Source organism: Oncorhynchus nerka, linkage group LG4 (genome assembly GCF_034236695.1).
Source record: "Oncorhynchus nerka isolate Pitt River linkage group LG4, Oner_Uvic_2.0, whole genome shotgun sequence".
Lineage (NCBI taxonomy): Eukaryota > Metazoa > Chordata > Actinopteri > Salmoniformes > Salmonidae > Oncorhynchus > Oncorhynchus nerka.
In genome coordinates, this window is record NC_088399.1 from 98,453,283 (window position 1) to 98,461,631 (window position 8,349).

Below are 8,349 nucleotides of genomic sequence, written 5' to 3' on the forward strand. Positions count from 1 at the left end.
TTTTGGTAGGCCGTCATTGTAAATAAGAATTTGTTTTTTTTTTACCTGAAATAAAGTTTAAATAAAATGTCAATTTAAAAAATTTGCGCGTCAGCCATCGAGTATTGAACCTTTGAGGTTATTGATCTTGGTCGCTCCCATTGGAGGCAGTATGACAGCGTTCCCTCGACGTAGTGTAGCAGGGCCGTTACAATGTAGCCAAACGCCGTTGTATTCGAGTGACCAACATGATGCTACCTACATGTTCATTAGCAACAGTGTTTGTAACTAGCTACATTGTTATATGTGTCTTGCTAAAGTCTAACTTCTGTAACTTTTTGTGGCAGCAGTCAACTCGTTTCACCACTGCAAACCAAATGAATATATGGACATAACGCCCAACAGTAAAGAGCTATTACACATGTACACAATAAATACGTATCAAACCCGGAAGAGGTATATTTACCTGGCCAGTAGGGGAAACTCATTTCAAAAATAACTTCGTAGCGGCACAGAATATAATCAAACCCGCCTTCGTTAAGCGGATTGGCACATTTTGCTTGTCAGTCAAAACCACACCAACGTAAAATGCGTCTGGTTGGTCGAGAGAGTGAATCAAATGATGACGGTGGAAGTAATGAGGGTGTTCGTTTATCTGGCCCGGAATACCCCGGTTTTAGGAGTATTAATTGGGTGAAAACTGATTGAATTCGTTTTGGAAAAGGGCTACGTCCCGGGTTTCAGCCAGGTGCTCAAAACAAAAGTAAGCACGTGAAGTGTTGAGTAGGATTCAGTGTTTTCACATGCAAAAGCGATTGCTATTGATACAAACGCTTCAGCTGAATCCCCAATGAAAACTAGTTTGAAAAATTCAAACATTTATGCGTGTGGACGATGTACAATGCGTCGTTGTTGACAACATGACCGAGCAGATCAGATTACCGTTTGATTTGATATAGTGCTCCTCCCTCCCCGCTTTCGCCGACGATTGACGACCATGTCCAGGTATAACTCCCTCGTTGAGTCACATCCATAAATCACCGAAACTCCGTGAACATATCAATCAGTCATCATTACACACACACACACAAATCAAATCAAAGTTTATCAGACTCGCCCACAGGGAGGAGAGAAGATGGAGGATTAGAGACAATATCATCAAGCATCATCATAAAAACACCTTTAAAGAGACCAGTTCAAATGGTTTCATTCAGATCTATTCATTGAGATGAGTTAAATTCCATTCGACTCCTGTTGTAATAACCAGAAGTAACGTTTGAGCATAAATAGACATAGAGATTACACTATAGAAGAGACCAGACAGCAAATACAGGTTAAGGCTATTTTTTAAAAGTTTTATTTAGTTGTATTCACAAGCATTTCGCTACACCCACAATAACATCTGCTAAATATGTGTATGTGACCAATTCAATTTGATTTTGATTTAGCAGGAGTTGCCATTTGACTCCTAAAATAATGTAGGCAGTGAAACGCCCTTTTTATTCTCAGTGTTAAAAGTAGCCTGTCATTTTGATAGTTTGTGCTGCATTAAAACAGGTTGTGGTAAAGTCTCCATGTAAAATGACATGTGTGCTTGTCCTCTCCTGGTTTCCTCTTCACTACATTTGAGGCCTGTCAGTGCATTGGTCGTAGGCTACCATTGAGCTTTAAATAGAACCTATACATTGACTCTTTTTGTAGGTACATAATCTCTGTCTCTCTCTTTCTCTTTCTCTTCTCCCCTCTCTCTATCTTTCTTCCTCTCTCTCTCTCTCTCTCTGAGCATGACCTCTGATAAACACCAAATAAAAGACTGACAACAGTATTGTTCCCTCATAGCTTGTTCTCCATCTTGTTTATAAAATAAAGAGCCAATATGTATTTCAGTACTTTTATTTCCATGACTGATCAAAACTAATTTTGTCACGTCTCTCTCTCTCTCTCTCCCTCTCTCTCTCTCTCTTTCTCTCTCTCCCGCTCTCTCTCTCTCTCTCTCTCTCTCTCTCTCTCTCTCTCTCTCTCTCTCTCTCTCTCTCTCTCTCTCTCTCTCTCTCGTCTCTCCTTAGCAGACATACAGTACAGTGAACAATATGTTTGGAACATCAAATCACAATAAAATCAAAGTATCGAATCGCAATACATATCTTAATCGGCACCTGAGTATCGTAATCATATTCGTATCGTGAGATCGCTGGCAATTCCCAGTCCTACTATCCAGGGACTAGGGCTCCATTTGGGACGCAGGCCGTGAGTGCTGAGCAAAACATGACTGATAATGTATAAATGATAACGCAGTAACCAGATGACATGTACATGGCAGTGATGTCACAGTAGATAGAACCTCTGAGATATGTACATGGCAGTGATGTCACAGTAGATAGAACCTCTGAGATATGTACATGGCAGTGATGTCACAGTAGATAGAACCTCTGAGGTATGCACATGGCAGTGATGTCACAGTAGATAGAACCTCTGAGATATGTACATGGCAGTGATGTCACAGTAGATAGAACCTCTGAGGTATGTACATGGCAGTGATGTCACAGTAGATAGAACCTCTGAGGTATGCACATGGCAGTGATGTCACAGTAGATAGAACCTCTGAGATATGTACATGGCAGTGATGTCACAGTAGATAGAACCTCTGAGGTATGCACATGGCAGTGATGTCACAGTAGATAGAACCTCTGAGGTATGTACATGGCAGTGATGTCACAGTAGATAGAACCTCTGAGGTATGTATATGGCAGTGATGTCACAGTAGATAGAACCTCTGAGATATGTACATGGCAGTGATGTCACAGTACATAGAACCTCTGAGGTATGTACATGGCAGTGATGTCACAGTAGATAGAACCTCTGAGGTATGCACATGGCAGTGATGTCACAGTAGATAGAACCTCTGAGGTATGTACATGGCAGTGATGTCACAGTAGATAGAACCTCTGAGATATGTACATGGCAGTGATGTCACAGTAGATAGAACCTCTGAGGTATGTACATGGCAGTGATGTCACAGTAGATAGAACCTCTGAGGTATGTACATGGCAGTGATGTCACAGTAGATAGAACCTCTGAGGTATGCACATGGCAGTGATGTCACAGTAGATAGAACCTCTGAGGTATGCACATGGCAGTGATGTCACAGTAGATAGAACATCTGAGGTATGTACATGGCAGTGATGTCACAGTAGATAGAACCTCTGAGGTATGTACATGGCAGTGATGTCACAGTAGATAGAACCTCTGAGGTATGTACATGGCAGTGATGTCACAGTAGATAGAACCTCTGAGGTATGTACATGGCAGTGATGTCACAGTAGATAGAACCTCTGAGATATGTACATGGCAGTGATGTCACAGTAGATAGAACCTCTGAGGTATGTACATGGCAGTGATGTCACAGTAGATAGAACCTCTGAGGTATGCACATGGCAGTGATGTCACAGTAGATAGAACCTCTGAGGTATGTACATGGCAGTGATGTCACAGTAGATAGAACCTCTGAGATATGTACATGGCAGTGATGTCACAGTAGATAGAACCTCTGAGGTATGTACATGGCAGTGATGTCACAGTAGATATATGTACACAGTAGATAGAACCTCTGAGGTATGTACATGGCAGTGATGTCACAGTAGATAGAACCTCTGAGGTATGCACATGGCAGTGATGTCACAGTAGATAGAACCTCTGAGGTATGCACATGGCAGTGATGTCACAGTAGATAGAACCTCTGAGGTATGTACATGGCAGTGATGTCACAGTAGATAGAACCTCTGAGATATGTACATGGCAGTGATGTCACAGTAGATAGAACCTCTGAGGTATGTACATGGCAGTGATGTCACAGTAGATAGAACCTCTGAGGTATGTACATGGCAGTGATGTCACAGTAGATAGAACCTCTGAGGTATGTACATGGCAGTGATGTCACAGTAGATAGAACCTCTGAGGTATGTACATGGCAGTGATGTCACAGTAGACAGAACCTCTGAGGTATGTACATGGCAGTGATGTCACAGTAGATAGAACCTCTGAGGTATGTACATGGCAGTGATGTCACAGTAGATAGAACCTCTGAGGTATGTACATGGCAGTGATGTCACAGTAGATAGAACCTCTGAGGTATGTACATGGCAGTGATGTCACAGTAGATAGAACCTCTGAGGTATGTACATGGCAGTGATGTCACAGTAGATAGAACCTCTGAGGTATGTACATGGCAGTGATGTCACAGTAGATAGAACCTCTGAGGTATGTACATGGCAGTGATGTCACAGTAGATAGAACCTCTGAGGTATGTACATGGCAGTGATGTCACAGTAGATAGAACCTCTGAGGTATGTCACATGGCAGTGATGTCACAGTAGATAGAACCTCTGAGGTATGCACATGATGCAGTGATGTCATGGCAGTGATGTCAGATAGAACCTCTGAGGTATGTACATGGCAGTGATGTCACAGTAGATAGAACCTCTGAGATATGTACATGGCAGTGATGTCACAGTAGATAGAACCTCTGAGGTATGTACATGGCAGTGATGTCACAGTAGATAGAACCTCTGAGGTATGTACATGGCAGTGATGTCACAGATAGATAGAACCTCTGAGGTATGTACATGGCAGTGATGTCACAGTAGATAGAACCTCTGAGGTATGTACATGGCAGTGATGTCACAGTAGATAGAACCTCTGAGGTATGTACATGGCAGTGATGTCACAGTAGATAGAACCTCTGAGGTATGTACATGGCAGTGATGTCACAGTAGATAGAACCTCTGAGGTATGTACATGGCAGTGATGTCACAGTAGATAGAACCTCTGAGGTATGTACATGGCAGTGATGTCACAGTAGATAGAACCTCTGAGGTATGCACATGGCAGTGATGTCACAGTAGATAGAACCTCTGAGGTATGTACATGGCAGTGATGTCACAGTAGATAGAACCTCTGAGATATGTACATGGCAGTGATGTCACAGTAGATATAACCTCTGAGGTATGTACATGGCAGTGATGTCATAGTAGATAGAACCTCTGAGGTATGTACATGGCAGTGATGTCACAGTAGATAGAACCTCTGAGGTATGTACATGGCAGTGATGTCACAGTAGATATAACCTCTGAGGTATGTACATGGCAGTGATGTCACAGTAGATAGAACCTCTGAGGTATGTACATGGCAGTGATGTCACAGTAGATATAACCTCTGAGGTATGTACATGGCAGTGATGTCACAGTAGATAGAACCTCTGAGATATGTACATGGCAGTGATAGAACCTCTGAGATATGTACAGTGATGATAGAAGAACCTCTGAGGTATGTACATGGCAGTGATGTCACAGTAGATAGAACCTGAGGTATGTACATGAGGTATGTACATGGCAGTGATGTCACAGTAGATATAACCTCTGAGGTATGTACATGGTGATGTACATAGATATAACCTCTGAGCAGTGATGTCACAGTAGATAGAACCTCTGAGGTATGTACATGGCAGTGATGTCACAGTAGATATAACCTCTGAGGTATGTACATGGCAGTGATGTCACAGTAGATAGAACCTCTGAGATATGTACATGGCAGTGATGTCACAGTAGATAGAACCTCTGAGGTATGTACATGGCAGTGATGTCACAGTAGATAGAACCTCTGAGGTAATGGGCCTTGGGAAGAGTGACTGTCACGTCCTGACCTTCGTTCCTTTTTTTATGTCTGTATTTTAGTTTGGTCAGGGCGTGAGTCGCGGGGAGGCATTCTATGTTTTGTTCTGTGTGTTATAGTTCTATGTGTTTGGCCTGGTATGATTCCCAATCAGAGGCAGCTGTCAATCGTTGTCTCTGATTGAGAACCATACTTAGGTAGCCTGTTTTCCCACTATGGGTTGTGGGTAGTTGTTTTCTGTGTCTGTGTTTTCACAGAACTGTTTCGATTTTCATTTCTTTCCCTTCAACTTTGTTATTTAGTTATTTTTCGTGTTCTGATATAATACATTTAACATGGACACTTAGCACGCTGCATTTTGGTCCGATCCTTCCTACTCCTCATCAGACGAAGAAGAAGTTCGTTACAGTGACACACCAGACTAGTTACCTGCAAAAACAGGTGGGATGCTGAAGGGATGCTCCAATCACAGGAGGAGGGAGGTTAAAAAAAGCTCAAGGTGAATCAATCACAGGAGGACAATCAGCATTCAATTAAGGAGGTTCAAAAAATTAAAGTGAAAATTAAGGGCAATCAGGTCAATTAAGAATCAGCAGTCAAGTCACAGCACACACATGCAGTCAATTAAGGGCAATCAGCAGTCAATTAAGGGCAATCAGCAGTCAATTAAGGGCAATCAGCAATCAATTAAGGGCAATCAGCAGTCAATTAAGGGCAATCAGCAATCAATTCATAAGTCTCTCTGTATGTTTATTTTTAATTTCAAGTTTAATTAACCAGGTAGGCCAGTTGAGAACCAGTTCTCATTTACAACTGAAACCTGGCCCAAGATAAAGCAAACCAGTGCGACACAAACAACAACCCAGAGTTACACATGGAATAACAGTCAATAACACAATAGAAAATCTGTATGCAGTGTGTACAAATGAAGTAAATAGGCCAATAGCGACGTAATTACAATTGAGCCATTTACACTGGAGTGATACATGTGCAGATGAGGATGTGCAAGTAGAAATACTGGTGTGTTAAAGAGCAGAAAAACAAACACAAATATGGGGAAGAAGCTACAGTTGAAGTCGGAAGTTTACATACACTTAGGTTGGCGTCATTAAAACTCGTTCTTCAATCACTCCACAAATGACTTGTTCACAAACTATAGTTTTGGCAAGTCGGTTAGGACATCTACTTTGTGCATGACACAAGTCATTTCTCCAACAATTGTTTACAGACAGATTATTTCACTTATATATATTTCACTGTATCACATTTCCAGTGGGTCAGAAGTTTACATACACTAAGTTGACTGTGCCTTTAAACAGCTTGGAAAATTCCAGAAAATGATGTCATGGCTTTAGAAGCTTCTGATAGGCTAATTGACATCATTTGAGTCAATTGGAGGTGTACCTGTGGATGTATTTCAAGGTCTACCTTCAAACTCAGTGCCTCTTTGCTTGACATCATGGGAAAATAAAAATAAATCAGCCAAGAACTAATAATTGTAGACCTCCACAAGTCTGGTTCATCCTTGGGAGCAATTTCCAAACACCTGAAGGTACCACGTTCATCTGTACAAACAATAGTACGCAAGTATAAACAACATGGGATCACGCAGCCATCATACCGCTCAGGAAGGAGACGCGTTCTTTCTCCTAGAGATTAATGTACTTCGGTGAGAGAGTGCAAATCAATCCCAGAACAACAGCAAAGGACCTTGTGAAGATGCTGGAGGAAACAGGTACAAAAGTATCTATATCCACAGTAAAACGAGTCCTATATCGACATAACCTGAAAAGCCGCTCAGCAAGGAAGAAGCCACTTCTCCAAAAACCACCTTTAAAAAGCCAGACTGCGGTTTGCAACTGCACATGGGGACAAAGACAAAAATATAACTGTTTGGCCATAATGACCATCGTTATGTTTGGAGGAAAAAGGGGGAGGCCTGCAAGCCGAAGAACACCATCCCAACCGTGAAGCACAGGGGTGGCAGCCTCATGTTGTGGGGGTGCTTTGCTGCAGGAGGGACTGATGCACTTTACAAAATAGATGGCGTCATGAGGAGGAAAATTATGTGGATATATTGATGGCAACATCTCAAGACATCAGTCAGGAAGTTAAAGCTTGGTCACAAATGGGTCTTCCAAATGGATAATGACCCCAAGCACACTTCCAAAGTTGTGGCAAAATGGCTTAAGGACAACAAAGTCAAGGTATCGGAGTGGCCATCACATTTTACATTACATTTAAGTCATTTAGCAGACGCTCTTATCCACAAAGCCCTGACCTCAATCCTATAGACAATGTGTGGGCAGAACTGAAAATCACGTGCGAACAAGGAGGCCTACAAACCTGACTCAGTTACACCAGCTCTGTCAGGAGGAATGGGCCAAAATTCACCCTACTTATTGTGGGAAGCTTGTGGAAGGCTACCTGAAACGTTTGACCCAAGTTAAACAATTTAAAGGCAATGCTGCCAAATACTAATTATGTGTATGTAAACTTCTGACCCACTGGGAATGTGATGAAAGAAATAAAAACTGAAATAAATCATTCTCTCTACCATTTTCACATTCTTAAAATAAAGTGGTGAACCTTTTAACTAGGATTAAATGTCAGGAATTGTGAAAAACTGAGTTTTAATGTATTTGGCTAAGGTGTATGTAAACTTCCGACTTCAACTGTAGGTAGTTGGATGGGCTATTTGCA